The sequence below is a fragment of the Pleurodeles waltl genome, chromosome 12, assembly GCF_031143425.1.
Source record: "Pleurodeles waltl isolate 20211129_DDA chromosome 12, aPleWal1.hap1.20221129, whole genome shotgun sequence".
NCBI classification, from domain to species: domain Eukaryota; kingdom Metazoa; phylum Chordata; class Amphibia; order Caudata; family Salamandridae; genus Pleurodeles; species Pleurodeles waltl.
In genome coordinates this window covers 513,604,840-513,630,476 of record NC_090451.1, presented here as the reverse complement: position 1 = coordinate 513,630,476, position 25,637 = coordinate 513,604,840, and the positions used below count along the sequence as shown (strand labels likewise).

Here is a 25,637-nt window from a genome sequence, read left to right as displayed (position 1 = left end):
AAAAAAAAGCCTCTCAGTATGTCCCAACATCTCAGCATAACTTTCTCAACAACCGCTACTTGGCTCTATTGCCTTGCCTTCTGACTTGACTCTCTTTGCCCTCACTTGCCACACTGGGGTATCCATCATAGAGCTAGACCATCCAGATCTATGCAAAAGAAAACTCTAGATGTCTCAAGCTAAATGTACATACAACTGATCTCAGTAGAACTCATTTACACAATCAGCTCTTACCCGAATGAGCACAAATCCAGCTCTTTTGAACCAACATTTGACACCCACACAATAGACTCTTGCCTGCTCTCTCTAGATCCTCTTTCAATCCCACACTTGCTCAGATCTTGCTCTGCTTCTCCTCTCAACAGGTTTATCTTGTTTTCTTATTATGCAGCTCACATCTTCACCTTTTCTGCTCTTTGCTTTCCTATAAGTCTTACTCCATTTCCTCTGCCATGTACCTTTTCTTTCAATCCCTTGTCTCTCACTTTTCATGACCTCTCTCTTGGTCCTACTTGAGATGTTGCTCTTGCCTCAGTCCTTCTCATTAACTATTCATTTATCTTTCTTCATGCAACATACGGCTTTTCCTTCCAGCAGGGGTGTACAATTCCCATAGTCCAACACCCAGGGCGTTTTGTTTAGGGTCAAAGGCAACAAGGTTTCATGTTTTGTTTTGTCCTTGGGACAAGTAGACCCAACCGCCTGCAGCACAAATCCTTTAGCTGCCAGTTTAAAGTCCCACATTATGGATCAGGTGAGTAACATTTGTGTCCCTATGTTAATGCTGTTGGAACTTTTATTTATGGTTCATTAATGCAGAGGCTTTATTATTAGGGTAAGTGTGCGCTAAGGAAATGTAGAAAGCTCAGGTAGCACTAGTTATATTAGTTCCAGTATAAAAATGTGTACACATGTTTACAAAGTTGAATATGAGGCTATGTATAATGCCCCCAGAATGCTCTCTGATTAGATGCAACTATTTACAGAAGCTTGAAAGCAGTGTTAAGCACTCTTTAATTTCTATATCAAAATGTTCATTAAAAAAATGCAATGGGGGAAAAAACACTGCTAAGCTGCTGTGAAATTTTAGGAACCATTTTGTTGAACCATCATTTAGTAAAATGTGTTGATGCATGTTAGTATTTCTACAAAATAGATCCATAATGGATAAATCAGTGTAACCAGTTTCAACAAGAAGATGGGAAACATGAAAATAAAACAAGCATTGTCAAAGTCGGTAGGTTAGACATTGGTCGTCAACCTTTTGGTTTTGTCAATGTGTGTCTTGTTGTGACATGGTTTAGGTAAAACTTTATTGTTGTGAGAGCTGCCGAGCCCTCACTATTATAACAAACAATGGCAAAAACAAAAATATTTTTGGTCTCAAAAAGCACACATTGCCATAGTAGTTCCGAGTATAGAACAAGTCTACTTTGTGTGCCGATATGTTCCCTGCTGTCACTCATAGTGAAGCCATTCAATAGAGAGAAAGAGACAGAACTGTAATAAAAACAAAAGGTCTTGGTTAATACCAGACCTAATTGTGGACCCAATTCTTAAAGAAAGTCACAAACGTGCCCCCAAGATTTACAACTCATTAATTACCAAGAATTTACAGACATAGGCCAGGATATGGAATTCCTAGAAAATATTTGTGAACTACATTTTAGCTCAAGCAAATTCGTATGTCTAGATTTGCTCATGCGAAAAATCGGTTGAGCATTTACAAGTTCACCTTCCCTCCAATTACTGTTTTCCCCAACTGTCAGGAATAAATGTTCAAACTTTCTCAGTATGGAAAACAATTAGAGAAGAGCTGGTAAAACCCCAAAAAACACGCAAGTTTGTAGGTTTGCATAGACTCAAAAGGGCATTCCAAACCAGAAACTTATACCAACAGCCTCAGTAGGTACATCTGTGGAAAGGTGACAAAATAAGGGATTTGCTTGTATCCAAACCCTACTATAGTATGAGCCTTGGCATAATCAGAGAGGCTATTATCATAGCCCTTGCATAACGAGACTGCTGCCAAGGTTTGTTGCCGCACAACATGGCACCAAAGGGACAAGTGTTTTTTGTTACGGGACAAGTAGATTTAGGAAGCAACCTGTCCCATGGACAAGTAGATATTTTAAAAGTTCCACGCCGCTGTTCCAGCTATATCTCAGTAATTCCCTCCCTCCACCTCTTTCTCAGATGTATCGCTAAGCCAGGTCACATAGCTTCCAACCTCATGCACATTTCATTCTAAACGACCATGCAGATGAAAGAATAGAGTGGGATATTAAATTGCAGACCAAGGTGGAGATTAAATCCAAACTTGGGTATAGAACACAAAATTAAAACAAAAAAAGACCACTCAAACTTTCCTAGAGATAAACATGCAAGGTCCGACCACAAAGTCAACTAACTAGGGCAGTCTTAAAGCCATGATGGCATACCTCTTACTGCCAAAGCAGCACACAAAAAGTGGACACACAAGCTGATTGAGGGAAAACCATATGAAGAACTAGCTGAGCTTGAATCTCAACAAGGGTCACACAGAACAGAACTAGCTGAACACAAATCACACAGTACATGGAAGGGAAATCATCAAATCAAAATAAGCTAGGGTTGTTTAAAACAAACCATGTGAAACAAAATCCATTTAGACTTGGACAAGGTTTTATGAAAAGGGGCAACTGTGAGGGTAAGAAACTGGTAAAAAGCCATAGTGCACTACAAAATATAACATCTGGGGAGGCTTAAAAGTCACAAGGGTGGGTTTGTTAGAAGTGAGAAACAGAAACTAAACTATTTAGGGATTTCTATTCAAGATTACACATAAAAGGACTCAAAATGAGCATGATGCAGTTTGAAAGCTGATGGAATTACAAATGAGCAGACTATCTGCTAAGCACCAGAAAGAACTTACAAATCAAAATATATGTAGAATTTTAAAGACGCAATTAAGGCCACAAACGCCAAAACATCTGCAGGTCCAAATGGGTACAGAATTAAGAACTATAAAAGATTTATTGATGCACTTTCCTCCCACTGGCTGAGCTCTTCAACACTTTCACTGTAAAGGAGGAAGATACACCATCAATGATGAAGGAAAGTATCACACTGACCCCCGAGCTAGGTTAGGACTACCAAAACCATGCCTATATTGCACTCATAAATTTGGATGCAAAAATCTCCCCCCAAAAAATCCAAAAAAAGTGCTACCCTCCACAAAGGTTTTATCATGGGCCGTCAAACGTGTGACATCATCAAGACGACCGCTTCTTTAATGAAAAAGTAAGAAGCACCCTCCTGCAGTCCTATTAGTTCGGGTAGCAGAAAAGGCCACTGACAGTATCAACTGTGTAGTTAAGGAAGAAGTAATCAATAGAATGAGGTTAGGACAGAGATCTTGTTGCAGTAACTCAAATAAACGACTGTGCGAGTCTAGGAATAATGCATTGCAATAGTCAAGTCAGCTCAGAATTGTACTTTGTAGTAAAAGTACCCTCACGGGTGGAGGGGGATAAGGTAGGATTTTCCAGGGCAAGGCAAAGCAAGAGGCAGGGGTTCTTGTTGACATGGACCTCAAGAGAAAGATCATTGTCAAAATGGACACCAAGATTGTGCATCGCTGATGACACTTCAAATCTAGCACTGTCCACCCAATGCCAAAATTTGGAAGGTAATCCGGATAAGGGGTTTCCCCTTAGTGCAGCAGAGAATCTCAGTGTTGTCTCCATTGAATTTTAGACATCTCTCAGACAACTGTGGAACACACCTAGCGTATCTGGCTGGGAGCTATCCAAAGTTAAGACCAGCAGTGTATCATCAACATGATGTCATATGCTCTGATAAGTGCTGTGCAGATAGGTGTTAAACAAGGTTGGACTTAATGCTGAACCCTGAGGCACCCCATGTTCCATTGTTTTGAAAGTGGAGCAAAAAGGAAGTATTTGTAGAGCTTGTGTTCTAGCTTCCAACTAAGCACTTGTCCACTCACCCCAATCTCCAATAATCTGGAGGCCTAGCTCTTTGATTTACTGTGTCAAAGGTGGCAGATAGATTACGTAATACTAAAGCCGCCGTCTGACCACAATGAACTTCCATCCCCAGATCATGCACGGCTGACACTAGTACTGACTCAGTGCCATTTATGGGCCTTATCCAGGAGGAGGTACATCTTCAGGTAGTCTGAAAGCTTCTTATTGGCGAACCTTTCTAATATGTTGACCGGAAAAAGCAACTAAGAAATGGGGCTATAGTTGCTGACAACTAATGGATTAACTGAAGCTTTTTTTTTCTTCAAGAGTGGAAGTATTAGAGCTCTTTTCCATAAATGTGAAACCTAGCCTCACCTCTAAGCACTGGTTACAAACAGTTAAATGGGGTGATGGGGGAAGAGGGGGTGCCAGATGTTTCACCTGTCTCCCATGCTTTAGGCATCAGTGGGTCTGCTGGAGAACCTGAAGAAATGGACAAAGCTGCAACCCTAAAACAGTTCTCAGACATCATCCCAAAAGACACTTAAGAGTCTGCCAGATTATCACAAAGACTGCAAAGATGTAATAACCTGCTTGGTACTATTTTGATCAGATAGCTCATACAATTTGAAAGATCCTTTTGTGCCATTTCGAGCCTCTAGGATGGCCTTCACTAAATAATCCTCTTTTGCGATGCGCATAGTCTTTTTTCTAGGCATTCAGTGTAGACTTTAGATGTTCCTTGTCCTCCACTAAAAAATTTCTGCACAATTTTCTTTCTAGTTTTTCGCAAACCAGTTTGGCTTGTCTCAGGGACTCAGAGTACCAAGGCAAAGAGAGTCTTTTACAGGTTTTGACTTTTTTTAAAGGCAGACTGCAGAGATAGAATCTCCGACATATATGAATTGGTAAAGCAGACATCATGGTCACTCCTAGAATATCAAAACCTATGGCAAACCCACCCACGCAGACAAATGGAACAGGAAGAAAGGTACGAATTATGGAAGAATATACTGTGTAGTTATAATTGTCATTAACATAGGGGAAAAAATGATTAGGCCCTGTTCCGATTGCACCGCACACTGCAAAAACAAAAGCATGCTCCCTAATTATTCAAGCATGCGTGCAAGAAGGGAAACAGATATGGACAATTTAGTAGATATCTGGTTCTGCTTCATCTCCAATTTTTTGGAAAGGAGGTTTTGAAAACTATAAGAGATATAATTAGGTTGTGGCAATCTACTGTGTGTCTTGTAGAATTAAGAGGGGCAGATAATGCACATATGCTCATGGAGGGCAAATTCCCTCTAGCTCAATTACTGGGCACAGCAAGAATGTTTATTTCTAGTACTTGGTAAAATATATCACCCCACAACAACCACAGCATGGTTTCATGAGCTATGGGATATTGTAGACCTTGGAATACTTAAATGCAATATTACAAGAAGAGACCCAAGTAAAAATAATTTTTCAGCTATGGACTTGTATTTTAGAAATACTAAGATCCCCGTGAATCACTGACCCAGAGTGATATAGACAAGGAAGAGTGAGCTCTCTCACAAAGAAGGGGACTGCTCGGACTACAGCCGAGAGAAAGGGGAGTAGGATTAGAAGCCATAGTTGTGTTTTTTTTGTTTGTTTTTTACTTTTGCAACATTCTAAACTAATATGAAAATTGCAAGCAAATTACTTTCTAGCTGTATCATTTTTTAATACTCCTTGTTATAGTCCCCAAAAAAGCTTCACACACATTAGTAAAGAAGAGAGCATATGGTTTAGAACAGCTTCAAAACACTGCAGATCTACATGTTGGCTGTACATTTGGAGCTCCAGCAAGAACTGCCACAGGAAACCTCTACATGGTCTACTGCTCAGAAGCAGCATGTTTTGACCATTTAACAGCAAATTCTCTAAAAACCAATGACAAAGTAGTACTAGGTAACTTTGAAATGTTCAATTAAGACCCATGGTTGCACAGCAGGGCATTTCCTCGAACTCATACAACTGCTATAGTTAACTCACTTTGAAGGTGGTCAGAGTCAAAATCTGACTTCTGTAAAAAATATTTCTTAATGTGTTGCTATTGGTCTCCCCAAATCTTTGGTCTGAGCACCACATGAAACTATCTTTCTGTGTAACTTTGGATAACCATCTTTGCTCATACTTAGCCCTCGCCACTCCAAACAATACAAGAAGAGGTATTAGAGGGAGATTAGAATTGAAGTTCTGAAGTCTGTCTTTAATCACATTCATTAAGGCAACGTCTTCCTTTTTGTCCTTCAAAGACTAGCTCATGCTTATACCACCATTATCCTCTTTACTCCCAAAACGTCAACACTAGACACCGAGAGACAAAAAAAGAAGAAACATCTAAAAGGTAATGCCAGTAGAGACTACAGAACTCGTATTACAGTGCATAAAATTATCTTCATTACAAACCAAGGATCATTAGAGTAACTTTGTCATTATAAAGATGTTCTGTCCATTTAAAACACTAAACCAGTCTTTCCTCATACACTTGGGTGAAAATTCAGCATAATGTGATCACAAAGAATGCAACATCAGAATTAGCAAATGATTACCATACAAACCACACCCAACCTTTTGAAAAAATCCTTAGATTGAGTAGGTGCGATCTTGCATTTAAGGTGTTTTAAAAACAAGAACCTCCATTAACTCTCTCACATTATTACAGTGGCATCCATAAGTTACACATTGGAGTCCATTACATCACAACCTGCAAACTTCCTGAAATACGTTCTTCTAGTAACACAATGATGTCACCAGTAACAGCAAGATGATCAAATCCTTAAAGCCTACAGCCCCACATCATGAGGTATGCAATGCCAAGATCATCGGAATCTGTTAACCAGTAAGTAAATAATTATTGTACAACTTAATGTTGCATCTCAATTGTCCAGCTCCTATAACAAACCCTAACCTTGAGTACCCCAGAAGAATATTTTTTTTCTTGAACCATCTTTTACCTTAATATAGCACAGTATCTTCTCAAGTGTTAACATGGGCTACCTGTTCTACAATTATGGCACCTAAACAATCTGGGCAATTATCAAGAATAAATGGAGTGGCTTGTGTGAGTTCAAAACTGGATGCACCCCAAATTAATGACTGCAACTCTACAATTAGGAACTGTACACCCCTTGCCTCTGCCATTCAGTTGGCTTCAGTTCTTGGACCCAACAGCAACACCTTAAAGTATCAGCAAAATAAGTGGCCTAAATGGAAATAGTTAATGATTCCTCAGGTGAACAATGGCATACAAATGTATTTTACCATCTACACCAGGGATCGCTAACCTTTTCTAGAACGAGAGCTACTTCTGATAGATGATAATAGTCATGAGCTGTTAATGACTTTGATAGCTGTTGCAGTACTGACCACATCATAGATAATCACAATAGTGACCATGCCTTGCAGGATTAATAGTAGTGGCACTCCAGATTATGTCACATTATTAAGTAATGACAAAATATCATATTTATAGTATTGACTAACACAATATCATGAAGGTACATGCATAGATAAGTATAGACTTACTATTCTAAAATCCACATCTATATTTCTTGGGGATATATGTATATTCAAGATAAACAGCTGTAGAGCTAAGAACATAAAAAAGAACTGTATTTATCTATATATATAATAATTACTTTCCTGATACTCTAGTTGTCTTAATTCTTGATGTAATATTTTGGCTGGATAATACCTAAAGTCCAATTTTGTAGTAATAAACCAACCACCTCAATGTAGACAACGAGGTTACTAAGTAAAAACTTCACCATAACAAAAAGCCTCCACACGACTAATGATGTAACAGTCGCAAAAGAAACACTAAGATATGAAACGCCACAACTCTGTATGAACTATCATTCAAAATGCAGTTTTGGATTTTCAATCTGTTTCGCCACTAACCACAGTGTTATCCAAACCATGTCGATAAGACCTCCAGATGTGCAACCTAAATAAATGGAAAGGATAGCAACCTAGAGAAAGGAAGGAACTGTAACAGGGGGAAGACAAAGGAAAGGAGAAGGTAGAAATATGTAACAGAAAACGGAGTGGGGGAATAAAGACATTGCAGCCGTCAGATCAACAATACAGATGTAAGCAGTAATACGATAACATGGTGGGGAAGCATGACTGTTGCGTAGTCGATGGGGAGCACTTGGCTACTGTGTGTTGTTCAGTGAGTGGGTTTCCAAAAAGGAGCGAAGGGGAGCCCATATATCTCTCAGACGTGAGCCCTCCGGCATAAGGTCCCAGTATACCATTAGTTGTTCCTGACAATATGAAGCATCATGCAACCATTCAGAGCAGAGGGGGATTCGACGCCTCCCCCAACACATCGCAACCCTACGCTTAGCCAGCAGCAACAACAGTCCCACCAATCTTGTGGGCGCAACAGGTATGTCCTCAACATATCCCAGAAGGGCAAGTTTAGGGGTACGCGGCAGCTGGATCCCAGTCATCTCCTAAATCGCCCACAGAACCTTCGTCCAATAGACATGCAGCGCCAAGAAGCTCCAAGCCAGGTACAGAAAGTCTGCATCAAGGGCCATACACTTCTCGCAATGTGCCTCATTTCGGAGACCCATATCTTTCAACCTACGGGGCGTGTAATACAAACGATGTAGAAAATTTAAATGAATAAGTTGCAATCTGTAATATGTGGACAGCTCTCATATGCGCGCAGCATCGTCGCCACTCTTTATCAGGAATGGCTTCACCCATGTCCTCTTCCCAATGGGCTTTGGCCTTAATCTCCGTCCCAGCCACATCACTCTGCATGCAAACATATAACCTCGTAATAAGCCTGTGCGGGGATTGCATTTGATACAAAAGCTCTAGCGCTCTACAGGCTGTGGGTATTGCGGGGAAGCAGGGGTAACACGCACGAAGCATAGCACGAATTCTAAGAAAGAATAGTCTGTGCAGTGCAGTGTCATGTGCAGCGCAGTGTCATGTACATCACCCAGTGCGGCCTCCGAGGAAATGAACCACTCATCAGGGAACAAAGACCCCAAAGTAATCAATCCGGACTCACGTAGAAACTCACATACCCGGGCGTCCTCTGACAGCTGCATGTCATCCACATCCAGAACTGGATTCGAGGGGGCAAAAGACTCCCCCACGTCCATGCGGTGCAGCAGCGCAGTCCAGGCTCTTGCAGTACATGCCACAGTTTCAACCCCTCGCGGTCTGGGTTTTATCGGGCCAGCTAGCACCTGCAGTAATCTATCAGGCCACATAGCGTCGTTTTCAGGTGCTAAGTGAGGTAAGTATCGGATAGGGTGAAGCCAAAAATGCGCAAAATGTGCCAGATCCGGGGCCGCCAGCCCACCTTGTTCAAAGGGAAGTGTCAACTTTTCCCAGGATATTCTGGGCCGCCGACCAGCCCAAGCCAGAGTCACAAGTGCGGATCTAGGCCGCTTCAGAAAACTCACAGTAAGGACAAGAGGTAGATTAATAAAGAGATACAAAAACATGGGCAGAATAACCATCTTCGCTATCGCAATACGACCCGTCAGCGAAAGCGGTAATGAACGCCACACCCCTACCTTGTCTTCTAGCCACTTAATAGCTTTGCCATAGTTGGCTCACTAAACCGTGTCAACATCTCTACTTAGCCAGATACCGCACTGGTCCATCAGCCCAGCAAAGGGGGTATCTAGAGGGAAACTGCACACTAGCCCTGGATAGGCGCAACACCACTGACTTGGACCAGTTAATGGCAATCCCGGAAATCTGCCCAAAGCCGACTATCTCATCCAGCAGAACCTCAAGGTGTAGCTGTGGGTCGCGAACACACAATGCAACATCGTCCGCATACATGGATATTAAAATTGGGCGCTGCCGGAATGCCAAGCCCCTATGTTTATGATGCTGACGTAAGCGAGCTGCAGGCTGCTCCATCGCGACGGCAAAAAGTAACGGAGAGAGTCGGTATCCCTGGCGAGTGCCCCTGGCAATCTGGAAGGGGCCAAAAATAGTACCACTGACTCTCAGCCGGGCGGTAGGCTGCAAGTTCAGCAGGCGAATCAGCTTAATAAACCTAGAGCTCAGCCCCACCCGAGCCAGCAAAGCAAACATATATTGCCATGTCAGAGAGTCAAAGGACTTGGTGGCATCAGGGAACACCACGCCGTGCGGTTCTCCGGATCAATCATACTAGATTTTGCAAAATAAGTATGGAGGTCATATAGGGTGGAGCGCCACGGCACAAAGCCTGACTGATCCGGCAGCACCAGAGTAGGGAGCAGGGGCTGCAAGCGGGCCGCGATAAGCTTCGCCAGGATCTTATTGTCAAGATTGATTAACGAGAGAGGCCTATAAGAATCACTGCAGTACAGATCTTTCCTAGGCTTTAAGATGGTCAAAATGAGGGCCTCCCGCAGCGAGGACAGAAGGACCCCAGTCTCAAGAGCCTCCGCATAGACCGCCAAGAGTTGCAGCGCTAACATGTCAGCATATTCCTTATAAAAAGTCGCCATCAGACCATCAGGCTCAGGCGTCTTATCCCCAGTAGGCTACGTATTACCTGGACCACATCGTCCACCGAAAAGGGAACATCTAGATATTGCCTGTGCGCATTTTCGAACCACAGAAGGCTAATATCTGCAAAATAGTCATTGGCTGCCGCAGAGTTCAGCCCGAGGGTTCAGCATACAGGTCCGAATAAAAGTCAGTAAGGATACGATTTATCTCCTTTGTGCCAGTATAACGCGCTCCGTTCTAATCAGTCAGCTCTACAATATAATTACTTGCCCACGGCTTAACGGAGCATTGTGGCCAATGTGCGCCAGCCCTATCACCCTCGCCATATCTCCTTGCGTTAGCGTTCTTCCCTAGAAAGCAAACCTTGCGCAGAGCAGCCTCTTCAAACTGCAACATCTTTCCTCTCAGTTCAGCGCAAAGGTCTCCTGACCAGCTAGAGGCCAAGCGTCTCTCAAGATCGGCAATCTGAGCCTCCAGCTCTGCCAAATCCCACTGCAACACCTTCAGCACACCATGCTGTTTAGAGAGGCAGACACTCCGCGGATTGCGACCTTGAAAGCCTCCCACACAGTGCCAGGAGATGTCACCGACCCTCGATTCTCAGCAAAGTAGTGGATGATAGCGTCGCGGATCTCTTCCCTGAAGACCTGATCCTTAAGCGAACCATGAGGAAGCCTCCACAGAAAGGCACGATTTGGGCCTCCAGGAACAACCAACTCCAGCATAACTGGCGAATGATCCAACAAAGTGCAGGCCTTATGCTCAATTGACTGTGTCCAAAGCTCAACATCCCTGGTGCCAAGCCATCTGTCTATACGGGACCAACACCCATGCACATAATTGACGCAGGTACCTTCCCTGTCTGTTCCATGCTTAGCCCTCCATAGGTCAACCAAAGCGTCCTCAGCCATCACAAGAGCTAGAGCCCTGGCAGCCGCTACATGCTGTGGTTTAGCCTGGCTTTCACCATCCGCACCAAGATCCAGCACCACATTAAAGTCACCCCCCCAAAAGCAGGGACCCAGACCCAGAGCCCAGCGAGTCCACCAGCCGCCCCACTTCCCCAAAAAATTCAGGGTCATCAGTATTTGGGCTGTAGATCGATACCAATCTGCAGGGTCTATCAAGCAGTGTACCACGCAGCATGACATAGCGACCGTTCGAATCCACAAGCTCCTTCTCAGTGTGCCACTGAAGCCCCGTACGAATCAGAATCGCCACACCTCGCGCATATCGCGAATGCATCGCAGCATGCCATTCCCCAATCCAACTAGCCTTCAGCCGGTGTTTTGTGGCTTCCAACAAGTGAGTCTCCTGCAGCATACAAATATCAACCGCTTGTCGCTGCATATAGGCAGATATCAAACGTATCTTACGCCCATCGTTCAGCCCACTAACATGCCAAGTGAGGCAGCGCACTGGCGTCACACTTTTTTGTGCCATTGCAACTCCTTATCTAAACATGCACCTCCGCATATCATGACAAGAAAGGCATCTGCGGCATGCAAGGAAAGGAACAGGTGTGAAGGAAAAAAAAGACATAAGAAACAAACCAAGCACATAGCAGCGCCCACACCCACCCTCGCTGATCCCCCAATCGGGTCAGTACTACAATCCCACCCATCCCCAAATGCCTTTCCCACAACATAATAGCGAACATTGTGAATGGACTCATCCGATGAAGCCTCAGCAAGGCCATCCGAAATCCATCCCAGACGGGATGAAGGGGCAGGGGGGACCATCAATTTAAGAAATTGAGCAGAGATAAGCCCGAACAGTAAGTTAAACCAACTACACTTTAAACCTACTACCAATTTGCTGGCCATGCGGCACCGGGCAAGGGTACACAAGGCCTAAACAGAAAAATGTATTTAGTCGTTGTCACTCAAAGAATCTCCCCCCCCCCCCGCAGTCAGTGGCCTGCGGAACCTCCGAAGGCACCTTCTTAGGAACTGATTTAGCTAATTTAGCGGTCAGTGTCGGATCCGTAAAGAACTGCAGCTTGCCCCCATGTTGTACGCGCAGCTTAGCCGGGTAAATAAGAGAGTATTTAGCATCAGTATGGCTGAGAGCGCGCTTGACCAGCAAAAAGGCCTTGCTCGCAGCCTGCACCCCAGGAGTGTAGTCAGGGAACATGCTCAGTTCATTGTTATTATATACCACAGGTCTGCGCTCCCTGGCTAAACGAAGTATAGTGTCCTTGTCTCTATAATTCAGTAATCGCACAATAATAGGATGCGCAGGGGCCCCCAGCAGAGGCCGTGGCCCCAGCGATCTGTGGGCCCTCTTCACCACCAACACCTGGGAGAGCACGTCAGGGAAAAGTGCAGTGAGCATGGTTTTGACATAGTCCTCCATGCACCCCATGGCCGTCGACTCCGGGAGGACCAGGATGCGAATGTTACTGCGGCGAGACCGGGCCTCAAGATCCTCGTTTTTATTCTAGATCACCTCCAGCACACGCTTCATGCGTAGCAATTGTTCTCCGTCTCCACTGCAACCACCCCCCAAGTCCGAGGTGCGTGATTCCAGCTGTTCAAAGAGGGAGTCGTGACCATCCACCCGTTCCTTTAAACAATCCATTTGCTCCGTTAGGTGGTCAAGCTTGGCGTCGATGCTAGCCAGACTATGCTTGAGGTCCAAAAACATAGCCTTCACAGAGGATGCAGCCGGCTCCTCCTCAGGCAGTGGGTCCTCTGCCGAACGGCCGGACACAATGCTTTTCTTCCCCCCCCCTCAAACGAGAGCTTAGGCTGTCTCTGGTCAGCTTTCCCTATCCTCTTCACAGCAGAACAGGTCATCACCGCACCTCATCTGTATACGTCAGTCAAGCAGTGGGGCCACCTGAAGACAGGAGCTCCGTGCTGGAGCTGCTCCCGCCAACCGCCCACCCCACAACAAGGCAGGAGGGAGGAGAAGGGGTGCCAGACACCAAAGCCAGGCCCGCGCCTGACACAGCACTGCCCGTCGCAGTCTCAAAAATCAACTGGAGCAGCCCAAAACAGCGGCCACTCCAGCCACGGGGCCAGGCGGCTCGAATGCTGCCGCTAAACGGGCTCCGCCAGCTGCCAATAGTGGGGTTCCAGAGGAATTAAAAAAGAAGAAAGGGGGGAGGGGAGAAGCCACACCTCCCAGACGCCGCAGTGGGCCTCCTCAATCTTAAGGCGCACGCTAGTCCGCCAGGACCCTATGGGAGATCAATAAAGGCCCCTGCCTCCAGAGTCAGTATTATTCGGCACCCCCAATCGGTTTGCTTTCAAACATCAGCATATCAGTTTCACAAAATACATGGTTTTCTATCAAATATGCATTGTCCATTTTGGGTTATACTGAAAACATACACTAAAAAAATTGTCTTTTTCTTGAAAAGTGACATTCTTCAATATAGCTAGAGTAGACCTTCTGAATTAAGAAATGTGCCAAACTGCACTTCAGGGAGCTGCTTCCATGGTATTAGCGAGCTACCTGTCTACACGTGCTTCAGGCAGCCCTGTCCTTCTTGCACTTTTCTCCAGCAGATCAATCTGATGTTGCATACAGTGATCTCCTGAATGTACTTTTACAGTACCACATACAATAATCTTCCTGCCAAAAGCCAAAGAGTAAAAAACATGCTGCGCACCTCACCCTTGTCCTGATGTGTATAAAAGTCATATGATTCCTGTGCCAGTGACCCCACATTATTTACCAAAGAAAGGACCAAGTTCAAATATTAATGCAACACTTACATATCCGTTTGCATTGAAACGCTGTCCATCCTTACCAAATCGTTGTCACCACACCGGTCGACCAGGTACTTAGCACAGTCTCTTTATACATCTGGTGGCAGATTATTTCATGATCAACACGTCTCCATCTAGAATTGGCTTCCTTTAACTCCCTGTTGAGAAGACAAGCATTTAAAATTCAGGAAGTCCCTGAATATCATCTCTGCTGGCAAGCTTTTGATCTAAACTTCAGTTCCCAATACATTCACCGGAGACCACTCTAGCTTGATACTTTATGCAGATTGACCCTTTCCTGTATGTTGTAACTCCTCCCCTACCACAATAAAGGGTTCAACCTTATGCACTGGCAATATAAAAAAACGACAAATAAAATAACGAAGAAAAAATTGTGAACTTTGTGAGTCTCTCAATTATTTGTTTGCCACAACTTGTACTAATTTAAGGAGCAGTCTCTAACAATTGGAAAACTTCGGTGGTATATGCTTCACTTTAGTTAGTGTTTTAACAATGTAAAATAAAACATTTCATCAAACTTGCAAACGTCTCTGAAATCTGTCCAGAAGATTGCTAATCCTTCATTTGTGACACCTTTTAACTTGGGAAGTACATACTGCTCAACATATTTGCATTATTTAATAAACACCAGAAACATACAGAACATATCGGTCAAGTCACAGTTCGTCAATAAAAGGCATAATAAAAGTTAGAGCCTTCCTTCACTGGAAGAAGCTAATAATATGGTTTACCATGAAACTAAACCTAAAAATTACATATTGAACGAAGCACCAATCCAAGGCAGATCAAAATTCAGTAACGTGTGCGGCCAGCTGTGGGACTCATACTGCCATTTAAAGTGATATGACGATCATCAAGAGTGCTTTATTGAGCAGCCCAGTCAATAGGAAGCTGCTTGTTGCTGTTTTTGAAGGAATACATTTAGAAAGTTTAAATGAACAGCAAAACTGAAATAAGGCTACGTCATGACTGGGTGCAACGTATAGAACAATAATCATGTGCACATACTGCATTACCAGTCATCAACAATACCAGCAGCGTCACTATGTCTGACACATAGCTATGTGGACCCAGAACAAGATGTATGAGGAGAACTTCAGCAGAAAGTGAAATTGTTAGACACCGCATGCTTGACATCTTTAGTAGTACCATTTGCTATTGCAATAATCTGTGGGCAACTCATTTACAACAAATCTTCCTAATCCGACATGGCAAACTGCCAACAAAAAAAAAAAGCTCTCCTTGGGGTTAAGTTGTGAGAGTCCACTGCAATGAATACTCAATCAAGTAGAATAATGTTGGTATTTCAACATAAGTGATCAAAAATGTACTGAAAATTAATACATTCAGGGCAAATGTGGCACTAGATTAACTAAACACAATTATATGAGACCCACCAGGGACATCCCTGTTTAGAGCTAGGCAATATATTGATGGGGCAAGGTTCAACTGCATGCTATCACACTAATAACTCAATTAGGGGAGTCAAGATATATCCGGCAACCAGACAAACTAAAGGACCAATTTAATTGTTACCTGGTTCATATTTTATACCAGCTTCAAATCAATTTTGTGTAATCTCACAGGTATGTGTACAAACAACAACAATATGTATTAAAACAAGTTTATTTGCATATCTATTTAAAGAATACTCTATTTAAACCAATTTAATGAATGAATTAATAAACATTCTTTCAAAAAAGGGTGTTAAAATAAGGTATGATATCATCATTTCACAAAGACCTAACATTTGTTTGTTACAAATACAATAGGATACCCAACATAACTATCTATAATTCATTACAGTAGGGCATCTTAGAACCGTCTAGGCCATACAGTATCCCAAGTTAAACAGAACTCTTAACAAGCATTTACAATGCAACGGGTCTCGTGTTTGCTCATGTTAGAGCTGATCGCGTTGTAAACTCCTAACCCGACTTTTCACCTATCGGGGCAAAAGTGCATTTATGTACGTAAAACGAAAAAGTGCAATTAATTGTGTAAAGCGCTCGACTTCTGCCAAGCGAGATCGCGCTTGTAAATTAGAGAAAAAGAAGTCCATGAGCCCGATGGAAAACAGCGAGCCTCGCATGTTTTCTGTACTTGGTCGCTGCGTTCGAGGAGGGCTAGCCACCGGAAAAGGCATGACGTATGCTTGCCTTCGACTAATGAAAGCAAGCAGATTTTATTAGGCAAGCCCACGAACCAATAAAAAACACTGACGTGAAGTTGACAGGGCTCCGAGCCCTTTTCTAAATACAAAAGCGTCTCACTGCGATACGCATGCGCGAGCACATGCAACGCAGGCTCGACCCCAAAAATGCTTTCGCTAAATTTATTAGTTGCAAGCTTTCAGAGTTAAAAGGCTCAGTTACATAGTGAGAACATACTGAAATTGCTAATCGACAATATGATGGCAACAGATATAACTTCACTGAAGCTAAGACTGCAACAAAATATGTGCAGTTCACATTATTTTATCTAATTGAAGAAGCAGCAACGTTGTGGTTGACCACAGGCGGAATTATCACTTCGCCATTTTTGTTGGTGTTTTCCCAGGTCAACCAACACATTCGAGTGTAGTCTGTTTGTAGTCATTGAAAGTGTGCCAATCAAGCAGACCTGTGTGTGTGACATCCTATAACTAATTGCAACAACAAATCTGATTCTTTTCAAGGAATTAAGTACTATTACCAAATGGTGGCATGCGTTGTAAAGTATTAGTCGCCCCCATTTGACCACAGCTCGTAGACCGATTTTAACATGACAGTTGGTAATCCCTTGGGGCCTAGCCATCATTCTGATTTTTTTTTTGCAATTTTTTCTATACTTGGGACAGTGGCGTAAGCGTCAAGAAAACACTTTCCATCCCATTTTTCTTTTTATCTCTCAACTAATTTTTCCATTCCTTGTGTACTGTACTTGAGGGAGTCAACGGAAAGACTGAGATAAAGTAGAGGAAGCATGACAGACTGCAGTCCGGCAGACAGTGCTTAATTTCTGAAAGAAAGAGTACTGGTGCCCAAAGCTCTGCTCTAACACACGGGTCCGCAGTAATTAAAAGCCAGCAAGCCGAACAATAAGGTGATAGTCTTTAATCCATTAACAGGCACTCTCTGTCCCTTTTTCTCGCACTTGCAAGTTTCTACATTCCGTTTGTGATGGTTTTACTGTCTTTTTCTTCCTCCGTCTTTCCGATCTGTGTATTTTTCCCTCTCTTACACTGGGTCAATATCTAACACAGGAAAAATACGTCCCCAAAAATAAGTGGTGGTGGACACCAGCGGCAACCACTGCCTCAAAGCACTGCCAGAAAAGTAGATCTTTAATAATAATTAAAAAAAAAATCTTTCTACATCGAAGATCAATATGATGCAGGACTGAAGGTGCGTCAAGCATTATAGAGGTACACCACACAGAGGACATGCTATGGTGGTATGTCTTGGAAACAGCGAGCCACGATTCAAGAGGTGGGAAGTTACATGCACTATTGGCATCTGGAGATTGCAGATGGATGGATTGTTTGAAAAGCACCAAGAAAGGACTAAATTATATATGCAAGCTGCGATGTGAAGCAGCTACTTTAACCTAAGGTTTACCCGTGTTATCTCTACAATGGAGTATTGTTGGTTGCTTGGGGTAGCTCGAAATGGAGATATTTCTTACTTATCCCATGTGCAATTTATTGGTCAAATTCAATGTATCACATAGATTTTGAAACATTAGATAACTTAGGCGACTTTTTATGACATGCATGATTGATTTCTACAACATGTTCTGTCTATTCATCTAATACTGTTCGTGACAAGCATTAATTGATCATCTTTGGATGAGCCCTGTGGAATTCCCTGGTTTGGTCCTCCGCTTTTCATAATTGTGCACTGAATGGTGATGGTTAACTTTGACACCTAAGATGGCCACTAAGGTTAGCTGTCAAGAGCTATAGGAGGAACACTGGGGATAATAGTATGTGCTCCTGGGACAGCCTCCCCGATGTCTTTGGTTTGGATGCAGACGCATGAGTGCACAGTGCTGCTACAGGTCTTCTGTAGAAGGATTGGGATGTTTCCACCCACGTTTCACAACTCCACACCTGGTATTTGTGTCAGGGTCAGAATACTAAATTAGAGAGTGAGGGACACATTGTTATTTAATGTTGATCATGCTATTTAGCAGGGTTATGGCGTGCTATAATATTGCACTCTAACATATGGATCACTGACCATGTCTCTAGATAAGACAGAAACATAGGATTCATGTCCACCTTCATGAGTTTCCTTATGTTTTGTCCTGGTACATGGAAGTCGCCTAGGATGGTATAAATACTTAAGCCACCCATTTGAGGTCCTTATAGTTTGAGGAATATTTAAAAATTATCTTGACTGGTGTATCCCTCAATATTGGGCACTGGTGGGGCTGTGTAGGTTTCACACCTGAGATAGCTGGGAAGGGTAGTTGTCTAGTGTGAGGGAGATAAGAGTCATGTGCTCCCACTGTGTCTTCCCCGATACCTCTTGCTGTGTTTTTTTTTTGCATTTCTTAGTCATCAGTATGATGGTGTCCTAGCTATGTGTTTTGAAAACCACCAGAGATGGGGAGCTTGTCTGCAGACTTAAAGGTGTTGGGGTGGCTTTGCACATGATGCAACTGATTAGGACATGGTATGGAAAAGGAAGCCACTGGAATTTTATAAGGAGGGGGATCCTATTTCTTCAAGTCCTGACTGAGACATGTTGTGGCATGAAGGATGCCCTTAAGGGGAGCCAGTGTGGAGTCTTGGTGGCCATGGAGTAAGACTTTAACACCATCCAGATGCAAGTGTATAATGGCTTGAACAGCAGTTCTGATGTTGCTTTCTAGAAGACGGTTTCACTTTCTATAGAAGAGAGACCTGATAACAGGATGTCCTTTTTTGGGCAGTACGATCTTTGGTGGATCCATGGTGTCCAGGATGAATCCAAGTGACTCTGCATTCACTGGAAATTGGGGGTTTAAAGCCATTGAGCGAAGTTGTACTAGTTCTACTTTGTTGTCCCTGACAAATAACAAAAATTTGGTCTTGGTGGGGACGAGCAACAGGTGGGTGTTAAACATTCCATGATGTGCAGGAAGTGTGTGAGGCACTAGCTGTCTGAACTAGAGGAAATGTTCATGTAGATTTGAGTATCATCAGGGATTTGCTATTTTTTTTGCTATTATCTGTGAGAGAAGCACCAAACAGCTCCATGTAAAGGTTGAAGATTAAAAGGGGATGGTATCGTACCATGGGGACTTCGCAGGTGACAGGCATCTTTTTGGAGCACGAGGTGCCCATGTGAACAAACTGGTTTTGGTTAAAAATGTAGCAGGGCAGCCACTGAAGAACACCAACACAATCTCATTCTAGACCTATGGGTGTGTATGAGGGTAGGATAATCGACTGTCAAAGGCAGCTGAGAGGTCCAAAAATATCGAAGAGCTAGGGTCACCTTTATCTGTGGTCCAAACTGCACTGTATATGATGTGTTCAGTAGAAGTCTCCGTTCTGCTGTGTGATCTGAAGCCAGCGCAATAATCATGTAGGAGATGGTTAGCATTAATGTGATCTTTAGTTGAACTGCTCTTTGAATTATCTTGCTGATGAATGGTTGGTGGGTGATGACTGGAAGTTGACGAGGTCTCTAGGGTCTAGTGTAGGCTTCTTTAGGAGTGGGAAGGTCTAGTCTGTCATAAGAGGTTCAAGGAAGACGAGGAAGGGAGTGAGGTGTGGGAGTGTCCTCGTAGAGAGTTCAATTAAGGACGAGGGTAAGACAATCTTCAAGGGAGGTATGTAAATGAGATCTTCAAGAGATAGGTCTTTGAAGGATGACCCTTGCAGGACTCTACATGAAAGGATGGCTGTTAGAGATGAAGTAGGCTTGGCGTTTGTCAGATCTTCTGTACTTTTTCAATGAAGAAGTTGTTGGCAGCACTGCACTTTTCTATGAAGAGAGGAATAGGAAGGTCTGACAGAGGGCTGATGCAGTGCTCTGCTTCTTTTGGAGGCTTCATTGATAGAGTTGGTATATTAGTTTGCTTTAGCTAATGAGATGTCCTTTCTGCACGTTGCACTGATGGATATCCGTATCATTAGGACATCTAGAGCTCTGTCTTTCCTACATTATTCTAAGCAAGGTCTTCAGAGCACCAGGATGCTGAAGGCTTTCGCTTGCATATTTCTGTTTTATTTGAGGCATGGAAGTACACATGTTTAAAAAAAAGCAAAAGCATTGAAGTTGTTCAGAAGATTGTTAGTGCTGTATGTAGAGCTGAAAAAAGTGAAAGATGAATTCAACCACTAGGTTGTCAATGGAGAAGTCTTTGAATGATCTGTAGTTTGGTCTTCTCTTTTGCGATGACCTTGGTTTGTTGGTAGGATGCTGAACAGGACAACAGGTACGGAGAAGTGGTCGGTCCAGTCCAGGGGCATGGATAGTTTGCACTAAATAGTTAGTACTAAATAGTTAGTGATGTTGAGAAGATAGGTTTAAGGATGAGGCCTTTGGAGCATGTTGGGCGTGTGACATGATGTACCTAGTTAAGCGCGTTGATGAGTTGGAGAATGATATTGCTTGTTTTATTCAGCTTGTGTTGTCAGTGTTTTGAAGGCATATAAGAAGATGGCGGAAACATATCAGATAAAGTGGTGCGGAGGTTTGACAACTCATTGATGCTACCACCATCAATCCACGGTGCTGTGGAGATCCCTCACTTTTAATTGCAAATATTCTTTCAAAATGCCAGGACAGACCAACATACCCCAAAGTTCACACCAAGTTGCTTCCAGAAAAACAATAACAATATGTTCCTCAATCCCTTGGTCTGCTGCTTCTATAAACCCAGAATAAAAGTGCTCCAAAGTGTCTTTCTCATCGATGTCCCCATAAAGAAAACAGGCAGCAACATGCCAAAACGAAATAGCATGCCATTTAGCTGATTGCACAACTAAGGGCCAGAACAAAAATTAACGTTCGTATGATTTAAGGACAAAACAAGCTCAACACAGTGTTTACCCTCGTCTACCAGTCGTCATCAGATTTCACTGGCAGTTAAATCAGTAATCAAAGCTGGTCAGAGTGAGTATAATCCGGGTCAAAGTTACTATTCTTTCTCCTGGATCATCATGTTAAAAACAAACTTTACAACGAAAAGTATCGGTCTTCTTACTAGGGAGGGGGCTTTTCTGAGCTCATGCGGGTGTTAAGAGGCAGGACGCTGGGAAGAAGCCAACTACATAACAGAAATGTAATCTGAAGCATGCTGCCTTGGACCCAAAAGCTCTGCTTTGGGTCTCAAAGGTGACAAAAGATTATCGAGCTTTTTACTTGGTCTCCACGAATGGCTTATACTGAGTAGGTGTCAGAAATAAACAACCTAGGTGCCAGATTCAGCGGTTTATTAAGAGAAATACTAAATATTCCTGAGTAGCACTTCACAAGTGGACCTAGAGGTCTACAGAGGTAGTGACAACGTTTAAAAAATACAAATTATTTACAAAGAATCAAGGCAGTCTTCAGTCATCAAAAGCAGCAAGTTAAATCAGTGTATGCAATGGACCTGCACTAAAGTAAAATTACACTAATGACAGTTACATATCATACAACATAAACAATTGTTTTTGGCACTTGCATCAGTACCCAACTCAATTATCATATAACACAAAATGAAAGTTTGCAAAATTCCAAAGTGCACCTGTGACAAAGAGCCTTAAATGTCTCTGTCCCATACCATAAAATAATGTCTCCCTTTCGGTCCCACAGATAAATAAATGCTCTCTTCCCTCTTAGCCAATAACTGCGCACACATACCTGTTTGTCAAAAACCGCCTTTCTCTACATATCATCAGCTCCACCAATAGCCACATACAGTACCCTGTGTAGTGTAAATAATTGACCTCTCCCTGTTTTTCGGACCAATTGTCAACCCAATCACAACCCCAGATGATGCTTAATCACAAAAATGCTAATGGGGTTCTTCCCTACAGAGTATAAGGAGGCTTGAAGTCCCGGATGACAATATCTGGTGTTTCCCAGTGTTCTCGGGCCAAAAACTAACCACGGAACGAAGAAATGCTCCTTCCTGACACTAATTTGAACAGTAACTTTCCGACTGCCCGACAGCCTATTAACACCTGCCGCTTTGGACAAATGACTACTAGCACACCACAAAATAAAATGTATATTTTCTCTCGTGAATCTCCTCGCCCCAATTATAAACTATTTTACCTGTTTGTCCCTCTCCTCAGATCTGCTCTCAGTGCTCCAGCCTCTACGGTCCACACAACCTCGGAACAACACACGCGCTCATTGGCTGCTCCCTAACAACCGACTTCACAACAAAACTCACATATGGTTCCGCCCCCACGCCCGGCTTGCCGGCCAATAGCCTCCAGTATTACGTGCTTTCGGACTACTAACCAATCCTGTTACTCGTTTGCATCTACGTTACGACCAATTCCGTGTACTTAGTCACCCCGCTAATCACCATTGCACCAATCATCGCATTCTCTCCTTTCTGCGGCGGTTACCAACGTCGCCTTCGTGCATTTAGGTGGAAGAAGGACAGCTAGAGCTTTCATATAGATAGATGACCACAACGCTTAGACAACTACTAGTATGGGGCTACAATTGTTCTCGTGCTAACCCTGGTCGCCATGTTGCTCGAAATGGGATTGGAAGCAGAGCTTTTCCCATGTCGGTGGATGGAATGTTGAGTGTGCGAACGGCTTCTTTGCAGATCGTTATTTTCTGTCCCGCGAGTAGGGTTGTCACCTCGCCCGTACTATACTGACACCACTAATAATTCGATCCTGAAGCCGGTCATTGATAAATACCGGCAATGCATCGGCCGTAATTGTGTCTTTTTATTCTGATAAGCACCCAACTTCCCTGCTCAGTGAAACTCGAAGTAGATACAATTTAAAGCCATGCGTTCTGCGGAGGGTTTTTATTCCTCCTTCGGCTATCAAAGAAATGAATCCTAAATCTCTCACTAAAAATGTATTTACACGATTGCTAAATTAAGGGCGAAATAACGAGTCAATTATGTGTCAGGACCTGAGGCTCCCATTGTGCATCCTGTCATCTATAAACTTCTTAAGTGTGTTAGAGGGAAATCTGTTAATAAAATAAAACAAATAATTTTGACACAATAATATAGGTTTAATCGATTTTAAGCTGGGAACAACAGGCAGTCTCACATAGAGGCCATGACTGAAGTTCAAAGTTCTGGTTCAAACACCAGTAGCATTTATACTGTAAAAACCACAAAAAACGGTGGTCAAGAGTTCAGCCTTTACGTAAGCAACTACAAGCAGTACAGATAAGATAATGAGGTGCCTCTGGAAAGAAGCACTTGCACTTGTTGGCCTCATGGGTGGGTAAGTTACACTGACGTCATTCACCATATCTATCTTTCTGCACAACAAGAGATTATGGCCCTCATTCCGACACCGCCAGGGTGGAGGGCAACGGAAGCACCGCCAACAGGCTGGCGGTGCTTCCTGGGCTATTCTGACCGCGGCGGTAAAGCCGTGGTCAGAAAAGGGGAACCAGCGGTTTCCCGACGGTTTTCCCCTGGCCCAGGGAATCCAAGCAGCGCCGCCATGGGGATTACGACCCCCTTCCCGCCAGCCTGATCCTGGCGGTTTACACCGCCAGGAAGAGGCTGGTGGGAACGGGTGTCGTGGGGCCCCCTAACAGGGCCCCACAAAGATTTTCACTGTCTGCTTAGCAGTCAGTGAAAATCGCGACGGGTGCTACTGCACCCGTCGCACCCCTGTAAATCCGCCGGCTCCATTTGGAGCCGGCTTCCTCTTTGCAGGGGCTTTCCCGCTGGGCCGGCGGGCGATCTTCTGGAGATCGCCCGCCGGCCCAGCGGGAAAGTTAAAATGACCCCCGCGGTTATTTGACTGCGGTGTGTTCTTTGGGTGGTTTCCGCCCGGCGGGCGGTGCCCGCCGCCCGCCGGGGTCGGAATGACCCCCTATATGTTGCGTGCTGCTCATGCTATCCCTGCCTTGCAAATACTTATCTGACCCTTACACAGTTCTCCTTAACACAATATGAATGACTTGTGGTTTTTAGGAACCCTGTGCTAAGGAAAGATACACCCTTCTGTTCATGCTAAGTGAACATTTTGAATGCAACAGTTGTTGCAGCTTTAAAGAAAAACTCTCATTCTAATGTGGCTTGGGCCTCTTGTGTGTTTCAGCACAGCTAATTTAACAATGCAGCATGTGTATAAGTTTCCTAAATAATAAGTGTTTGTTTGTCCTAAATATGACCTGCCTTTTCTATTGAACCCAAAGTCTGTCTTTTTATAACATGTCATGTATTAAGCCTTTCACTACTTACATTGGTTTACAACTATCTAGCCTAAAATGCTTTTATTGGGATTTGGGAACTTGTGTTTGTTTGTAAGTGATGTATTCCTATTCTTCCTACATCAAGTGTATCAGATTTTCATATCATCCCCAACCTAAATGTTCCTTTTGTGGGATGTAAACTTGGTCCTGAATCTTTTTTTTTTATTTTTTTATTTAAATGGCCTAATAATGATCAACTGACCAGAAAACAACTGTCAGCTAAACTAGGTATGTTATGCCTCACTGAATGTAGGAGCTCTTCAGATGTAAAAACTCTGGATATTGCAGGTAAAGTGTTCACTCCTAAATGAGTTTCTTTTCATATTACAGAAGAACCAAAACCCTTTCAAAATGTATTGATTATCATACATTCCCTTTTAATGACACATTATTTGTGGACAGGTGTTTAAAGACGTCTGAAGATTACACTTGCGCATTGGGAAGTGATGTATCAGGTCAATTATTGATTTCTTTATAAAAGCCTTTCAAACCGGTTTTGGCTGCTACAATTGCCAGGTGAATAAAAACTATAAAGGTTGAAGCTGGCATTGATAATCAAGAGTTTGGTGCTCATTCAGTTCAGAGTGTTATGGAATCCAAGTCATTTGATTTAGGTTCTAGTATTCAGGATATTATGAAGTCAGGCGATTGGTCATCTTAGTCAACTTTTAAACAATTCTATTATAAACCTGTGGGTGAAATCGCCTCTGTGGTGTTCAATCAGTTTTGAACTAGCATTTGCACCAAGAATTTTCAATTCTATTAAGGACACAGAGGCGAGTATTATCGCACCCAGGTGTATAAATGTTTTGTGAATATGGTATATTTCTGAAATGTTATTGGTCTTTTTTCAATGTTTTTCCCCCACCCACTTATTAATAGGGATGATAAATGGTTAATATGGTGCCATATTTTTTTCTCCTTTTAGGATCTGATCAGAAAACAGATTGAGGATGTTTGCATATCGTCTGAGACGTTGGCGTTTCACGCTTCAGTCTTTGGTTGTGCTGTTACTTGCAGTTTGATGA

At 43.2% G+C, this 25,637-nt stretch overlaps 1 protein-coding gene across 7 annotated transcripts in view; it reads right to left on the bottom strand.

Moving 5' to 3' along the window:
- Window positions 1-22,574, bottom strand: part of KATNB1 (katanin regulatory subunit B1) — a 434,067-nt gene extending 411,493 nt beyond the window's left edge. For 3 of the 7 annotated variants that reach the window (XM_069217360.1, XM_069217364.1, XM_069217362.1), the window contains exons 1-2: window positions 22,471-22,574; window positions 14,248-14,364 (exon numbers count right to left, since the gene is read on the bottom strand). The gene's annotated coding sequence lies outside the window, so the exon portion shown is untranslated. Of the gene's footprint in view, window positions 1-14,212; window positions 14,365-22,470 lie in introns of all 7 variants that reach the window. The other 4 variants (XM_069217361.1, XM_069217365.1, XM_069217363.1 and 1 more) reach the window with 2 other exon arrangements.
- Between the last annotated feature and the right edge of the window lie 3,063 nt (window positions 22,575-25,637).